We start from the raw sequence: 7,232 nt of genomic DNA, 5'->3' as shown, positions 1-7,232 counted from the left end.
GAGTGTGTATGTGTGTGTGTGTGTATAGTGATATGTATGTGAATCGATGATGGAAGTGTGGTATGTGTGAGTGGTGAATTTGTGTTGTTTCGTGCAAAATTAGAGATCGATGTTAGTGGCATGTGTGAATCGTGTTATCGATATGTAGTTATCAACTGGTTCGTTAGCGAGGAGACGATATATGTCCTGGTATTTTAACAAAGTAGGATAATCTCTTCTAATGTGAGCGAATTTGGTGCATTTCAGTAGAACATGGGAGATGTCCTCAACGGTGTTGCAAGTATCGCATAATGCGTCGTTAAAGACATTCATTTTTGCCAAGGTGTTTTTATCGAAGGCGTGTCCACTTATTATTCTGTTCAATTGTTTTGTTTCTAGTCTTCCGAAAGCATTCATCTTGTGGAACCAAGGATGCGGCTTGACATATGGGAAAAGAAGACAGTAACCTTTATTGCGTTCAATGCAGAAGGTACTATATTTTCTCTCCCATTCTAATTTAATGCAGTTTAGCATATGGTTGATGGCGTCATTGAGGGTCCAGCTGACTTGTATGTATGTGCCTTCAAGTCTGGCGTTTTTGGCAGCGGTATCTGCCAAATCGTTCTCTAAAATGTTGGCATGGCTGGGTATGTGGTGAAGCTCAACTGATGTTATGTAATAACTGTTTTCAATCTTTTCCAGGATTCTTCGTGATATACAATTGTTAGAGTGCGGGTTAATAAGCGTTTGTATAGATCCTAAGCTATCGGTTAGAATGGCTACTTTGTGCATGCATTTGAGTATTGCAAAGTCTATGGCTTTCTCTAAGGCAGTGAGTTCAGAGGTCAGTGAGGACAGCGTTCTGTTGGTGTAGAAGCTTTGAATGGTGTTTGATTGTCTATGTACAAATGCGCTGCCTGTGTAATTTTCAGATACGGAGCCATCAGTGTAGATCAGCTCATAGTTGTGGGAGAAGAGTTTGTTAGTTTTTTCTCTTAGAAGTGCACGCACAATGTCTTTGTTAGCTTCTTTCTTGTTTCTGGCCGTGTTCTTAAAGAAGTTTGTATAGAATGAGATTTTTCTAGTGGAGGCAGGAAGGGAATTTACTGGGGTAATTCTGTCTAAGATATGTTTAAACTCATTGTACACTCTGCCGTAGCTTGTGTTTGTGGGTGAGAAGGGGCTGTTAAGGAGAGAGGCCGCTGGTAGCCCGTAGGCGAAGATTTTTGCTAGCTCCTTCGCTGTGGCGAATTTAATTCTAAATTCAGGAGGGAGCTCAGCTGCCAGATGGTAAATTATATTGACTGGAGTAGATCTTATGAGACCCAGTGCTTTTCTGAGGTGGAAATTGGCATGGGCGTTGATGGCGGACATGACTGACTTAGATATATTAGCGAAAGACGTACAGGCATATTCATATTTTGGCCTTATGAATGCCTTATAGTGTAATAAAGACTTAGTGGGGTGTGTTCCGAAACGACATCCACTCAGCATTTGTAAGAACATATTTGTCTGGTTAGAGTTTGCTATGGTTTTTTTAATGTGGTCTATAGAGGAGTTATTTGCGTTAATAAGTCTACCTAGGTATTTTACTTTGTCTACTTCTCTTAAAGCTAAATTATTGCACAGTATATTCAGTGGTTGTCTTCTTAAGTTAAAATGTATCACAGATGATTTATTGGGGTTAAAGGTTAAATTAATTTTATTGCACTTTTCGCTGAATTTATTGACTAGATTTTCTAAGTTATTTTTGGCTGTTAAGAAGTTTTTGTGGAAGCTTATTAGGAAGTCATCAGCATATTGGAATAGGATGCTGTTTCGTGTATCGGTGATGTTGTGTAGTTCAGCTGTGTAGATATTGAAAAGGATGGGGCTAAGGCAGCTGCCTTGACTCACTCCCTTGCTCACTGTTTTTTCTATCGTTCCCATAGAGAGGACTCTTTTCCGGAGGAAATTGATGATGAAAGTGATGTGTATCTGTTCAAAGTCCAGATCAGTGAGTTTTTTTCCTAGGATGGGAATATTCACTGCATCGAAAGCTTTGCTCAGGTCAAGCACTGCTGCGGTGACATGGAAACCCCGCTTTTTGAGGCTCGCTATATTATTGATTACATCATTAATGCAGTGGGAAGTGGAGTGATTTTTCCTAAAAGCATAAGATCTTGGGGGGAGTATTTGGTATTTGGCTATGTGTTCTTCCATTTTGGGTTTTATCAAACCTTCTAGGCATTTAAAGACTACGCTTAGAAGGCAGATGGGTCGGTTGTTGGTTATGATTGAGGAGTCGAGGTTTTTTTTCGGGACAGGTACAACCTTAATTTTTCTCCAAAAATCTGGGATAATGCCGGTATCTAAAGTTTCATTTAGTAGGCTTACCAGTTTTTGAGTTTGAGCAGCTGGGAGGGAGAGAAGCATACTGTACGAGATATTATCTAGTCCTTTCGCGGAATGAGGATTACGCGATTTAAGAAAAGCCAGTAGATCGTTGTTAGAGAAGCTAGCCCTGTTTGAGTTGTCTAGGCTGGCTTCAGGGGCGGATATTTGTGTGCAACCAGGTGTGTCGGGTGTAGAGGCTATTAAATTAAGGAATTCTTCGTAGTTTTCTACTGAGGTTTCTGCCCTAGAGGGGTTTGTCTGTTTATATAGTTTCAGTTTGCGAATTATCTTCCAAGAATCTTTTATAGTAGTAGGGTTTGACAGGGTTTCTGCAAGATTGTCCATGTTGTTTTTCCTAGCTTTTCGTATATAATTATTTAATTTTTTATTGCTACTTAGATATTCTAGGGCATCCGTATGTAGCTTCGATTTATAATACTTTTGTCTGCTCGCGTTCCTAATCCTGAAAAGTTTTTCACAGTTTTCGTCCCAGTATTTCTTTGGCAGGTATTTATTTTTGGCATCTACTTTAATTGTGTTTTGCGATGTGATTGCGATTGAGGTATATGGTAAGTTTTCTAAGGTGGATATATCAATTTGTGCAAAGTCTTGAGCTACCTTTTTATAGTTGATTATTTTTCTATTGCAGGACGAGGAAATTCCCTCTATCTCAATAGTGATCGGGAAATGATTGCTGTTGGAAATCTTGGAATTCGTTGCTGTCCAGTTATATTGCAAATTAGTTTTATTGACTAGGGTGATGTCTAATGCTGAGCTGTAGGCTGGGGTGTGAGAGTAGGTTGGACTACCGTTGTTTAAGCAAAAGAAGCCAGAGTTTAAAAGTAGTTGTTCAATGATGTTTCCTCTAGGATTTTGTACGCTGTTACCCCAAATCTGTGATTTTGCATTTAAGTCTCCGCCTATCATCGATAGGCCCGTGGATTGATTTGCCAGCGATATTCTGTCCTTGCAACCTTCCTCAAATTCATCGTTGTTTAAGGATTGTGGTGCATAGACGCTAAAGACGCTGATGTTGTGCTTTAGATTAGTTGTGCAGATGCCTATTGCTTCTACAGAACTCGGACAATTTAGCTGCTTAAAGCGTATATGTTTTCTTAGGTAAATTCCCACCCCTCCGTAGCCGTCAGAGCGGGGCTTACAAACAAAATTGTAATTAGCTAAGCTACACATGGCATTGTCAGTAATCCAGATTTCGGAGAGTATGGCAATATCTATGTCGTTTTTGATAAGATAGAGTTCAAGGAGATGTTTATTGTTATTTGACGTGAGACTTTGTATGTTGTATTGTAGAATTCTCATCTTAAAAGAAGATAAGTTTAGGAAATAAGATAAGGCGTGAAGAAATGGTCTAAAGATTTAATATTAGTAAATTTGATTTATTTTTAGTAAATCTATTTTCGAGTTGGTTTGAGCAATTCTACTTCTTAGGGCTTCTAGGAAATTTTTGGCTTCGGGTATAATATTAGAATTTTGGTCTATTAGAAATTTTGAGATTTCCATTGATAAGGCTGATAGACTGTCTTCGGCTGTTTCAAGAGCCGAAACTCTGTCGTTAGATTTGGAGGTGGAAGGTCTGGGGGTGAGATTGGCGTTATGGTTGGCATGGGAGTTGACATATTTTTCATTGAGGGAGATTCTATGATCACTTAGAACCGCATTCCAGCTGTTCATGGTATTCATAGCGTTTCTCTCTTCATTTTTTCTATTTTGGGTATTTTTGACTGTTTTGTTGTAGGGCAACTGTTTGTGCATATGTTCTGCAACGACTTGTGTGTTGTTTTGGATCGCGTTACTGTCAGAGCTAATCTGCCATTGTGGGGTGGGGAAAAGCGTAAGGTCGTTTGTGTTTATGGAACTAGTTTTTTGAAAGAGAGCGTGGTATTTAATTTTTGTCTCGTTTCTAGAGAGATTTTCCATAGTCATGGCTTTTTGTATGGCGAACTCTCTTTTTCGAGCAGGGCATTCTGTGTGTGTGGCAATGTGTTCTTCTTTGCAGTTTATGCAGATTGTCTGGGGGCAAGATTGTTCTTTTGTATGAACTAGGGAGCAGGTGCTGCATTTTTGTTGCTTTTCTTTGCAATGCTGAGCGAAATGGCCAAAACGGAAACAACGAAAACATTGGCTGAAGGGAATAAAAGGATTTACTTTGACCTTGGAGTACAGAAAAGTTATCTCTGTTGGAATATTGTTTCCTCTAAAGATAAGCTTAACCCTACTCGTGGGGACCAGCACATCCCTTTCTTTCCTTTTTACACGTATTATTTCGTAAATTGGAACTGCAGAGCTGATGTACTCTTTTTAGTTCCGCGTCTGAAAAACGTATCGGAATTTGGAATAGAATTCCAGTTTTGAATAAAAAGTGTTTAAGTATTTTGGGTTCATAACCGTTTTTTTTTTAAATCAGAATTTAATAAATTATTTGCTGCCTCTGCTGACTTGAACTCTGCTTTACATCTACCATAGCCTATTTTATTGACCGTTAGGATGTCTTTTACTTTGAGCCTAAGTAACACCGCGTTTAGCTCTAGGGGATTTATTGGAATTCTCATTTTCGACTCACTTGCATTTGTGTCAAATTTGTCTATGTAAACGATGTAGGGGCCTTTGTGTGTGTTGTTATACATACATTCGTTGAGTTCCTTTGTGGCATTGTTTTTGCTTTCGTGCTGTGTACCGTTGTCATGTGTATTCATATTATCCTCGCTTTCCTTTTGTTCCTTTATTACATCAACTTCCATTTCAACTTCTTCTGCAATCATTCCTATTTCGTGTACCGTTGTTTTGGCTTTGGTTGTCGGGGAAAGTTTACTTCTTTTTGCAGAGTACCGTTCCGAGGATGCGGGTGTCACCCTGGCCTCGGTGGCCATCTTTTTGTGGGTAGTTTTACCCGTTTTGATGAGAATTAATTCCACTTGATTCACACTTATTATATTTCTTGTATAAAGAAGAAATAAAAATATTTCCACTGGTCTGTGGAATTTGATTTGAATTTTGCGCCTTTTTTTTTTTTTTTATGTTCACACTTGAAAAGTACCACCACTATGCTTTGAAGCTGTTGCTTCGGAAGACCACTTGGTAATGAATATCATGCCTTTTTATGGAATATTTCTATAACATTAAAAATATATATAGTCACCGAGTGTTAATTTTCTTGACGATTGCTTAGAAAATACCGAAGCAGCTCATAAAGGGATTTGTGTGTTTGGTCAAGTGGTCAGATCCTGCTATGCCCGAGATGTGCACTCCCATAACGCTGCAGCATGTGAATCGTTTTGTTGTGCTGATTAAGAAGGTACCTATTTATAAACGAAAGTAGTAAAAATTACAATGAAATATTTCCTTTTGGTAATAGTTTATTTTGACTAGTCGAGATTTCAGTTTTGGGCAACACCAAATCGATTTGACAACTAGTGTTGGTAAACTTCAAATTTGACAGGTAGATATTGATAACGTCGATAAGCTCGTCAACATGCAAAGCAATCGGCTTATGTCAGTGTTGAACAAATTATATTTGTAATTACCAGTGTTGCAAGCGAGACACCTGTCAAATCAGACTTCTCGTAATAAAAACAAAGTAGGCCGATTCATAGATGGGTATAAAGGCAAGCTAAACTGGCAATCCCAATTCATTCTCCATCATGAAGTTGTCCACATCAAATGCTGCGAAATACATAAGCTTTACTTTGGCTTTCATTATTATTTAAGTTTTCGCTAAACATATATGTATGTATGTACATAGCTTGTTTAACACTTTGACTTGGGATGAAATACGGAACACGGGTAATTGCCCGGATAGGCACTACGTGTTTTAAATGAAATATGACACAACATGAAACGAACATGACCCATGAGCATTATACAGCTCTAAAATAAAGGCTCTACAATAAAAGCAAACTGATATTGACGAAGATTTGCATACTATTGTTATCAGGAACATGATACAACTACCTTGCGGTACAATAAATCCGAATGCACCACGCTTGGTAGATGGCACTATGGTCTGGATTTGGATTTTTTTGGCATAAACTACAGTTTGAATGCTAGAGAGTTGAAATTTTGCAAGCATGCTGGAAATACTTAAAGAAATTTTCAATTTTTTTTTTTTTTGAATTGCACCATGGCTTTACCGCGATTTGTCGAAAACTATAAAATTTGATCCGATTGCATACTTTCAGGCTGCATTTTTAAATATTCGGAACTGTTTTGACCAATTAATAATTATAAACATGCACAAAATAAATAGTTTAAAATTTTATTTGTCTCATATTTGGTAGTGTAGAAAAGTGGTATGAAGAAAATAGATTAAAAAAATTTGTCTTGTGTTTCATTGGCATCGTCTTCTTCTTCTAGCTCTATGCCGTGAATGTCCTCCTCAGAATTAGAATCACAATCAGATTGTAAGTCCGATTCATTACCAGATAAATCTTCAACTTCAGTAGACGGCAACTCCAGAAGACTTAAAACTTCTTTGGGAAGAGGTTTTTTCGGGTTTTTCCTTTCCCTCTCCTTCAAACAGACACTCGATAGTAATGGATCCGAGGAATCCATGGCTCTATGAAAAATGTCACTCATTGTATTGACTCGACTATCTTTCCTTGAATGTGATCGTCTGTTTATTAAGTGAATTTTCTAGGAGGTAAGCTAAAGCTTCATCTGGAGTAAGTGGAATGGGTTCTTGCATTTGACGTCGGTTTCTCGTTTAAGTTGGGTATTCAGGTGTTTTTTTAGAACAAACGCCGCATCCTTTCTGCATTCTGCAAGAAGATTCGTGTTGAGATTAGTCTCATTTGCAAGCTCACAAGCTAGTTTCCTTTTTAATCTTGCCCCTGCATTTGTTTGTCCTGTTGTCTTCGGTG

General features: G+C 38.2%; 2 long non-coding RNA genes across 3 annotated transcripts; one reads left to right on the top strand and one right to left on the bottom strand.

Annotated features, from left to right (window-relative positions):
- The first annotated feature begins 321 nt into the window (after window positions 1-321).
- On the top strand, window positions 322-3,305 carry LOC137574326 (uncharacterized). Of its 2 annotated transcripts, none has more exons than XR_011031979.1 (3): window positions 322-626; window positions 682-2,924; window positions 2,984-3,305. It is a non-coding gene; the product is annotated as an uncharacterized lncRNA (long non-coding RNA). The 2 variants fall into 2 exon arrangements; XR_011031978.1 differs by having other exon boundaries at window positions 323-626; window positions 3,005-3,305.
- A 1,835-nt stretch (window positions 3,306-5,140) lies between these two features.
- Window positions 5,141-5,668, bottom strand: LOC137574333 (uncharacterized). Its single transcript, XR_011031981.1, has 2 exons — window positions 5,550-5,668; window positions 5,141-5,484 (listed from the first exon to the last, which is right to left on the bottom strand). It is a non-coding gene; the product is annotated as an uncharacterized lncRNA (long non-coding RNA).
- Window positions 5,669-7,232: the final 1,564 nt, after the last annotated feature.

This window comes from Drosophila tropicalis, unplaced genomic scaffold (assembly GCF_018151085.1).
Source record: "Drosophila tropicalis isolate 14030-0801.00 unplaced genomic scaffold, ASM1815108v1 contig_1116, whole genome shotgun sequence".
NCBI lineage: Eukaryota > Metazoa > Arthropoda > Insecta > Diptera > Drosophilidae > Drosophila > Drosophila tropicalis.
The sequence above is the reverse complement of the archived record's forward strand: the minus strand, read 5'-3'. Positions and strand labels throughout refer to the sequence as shown.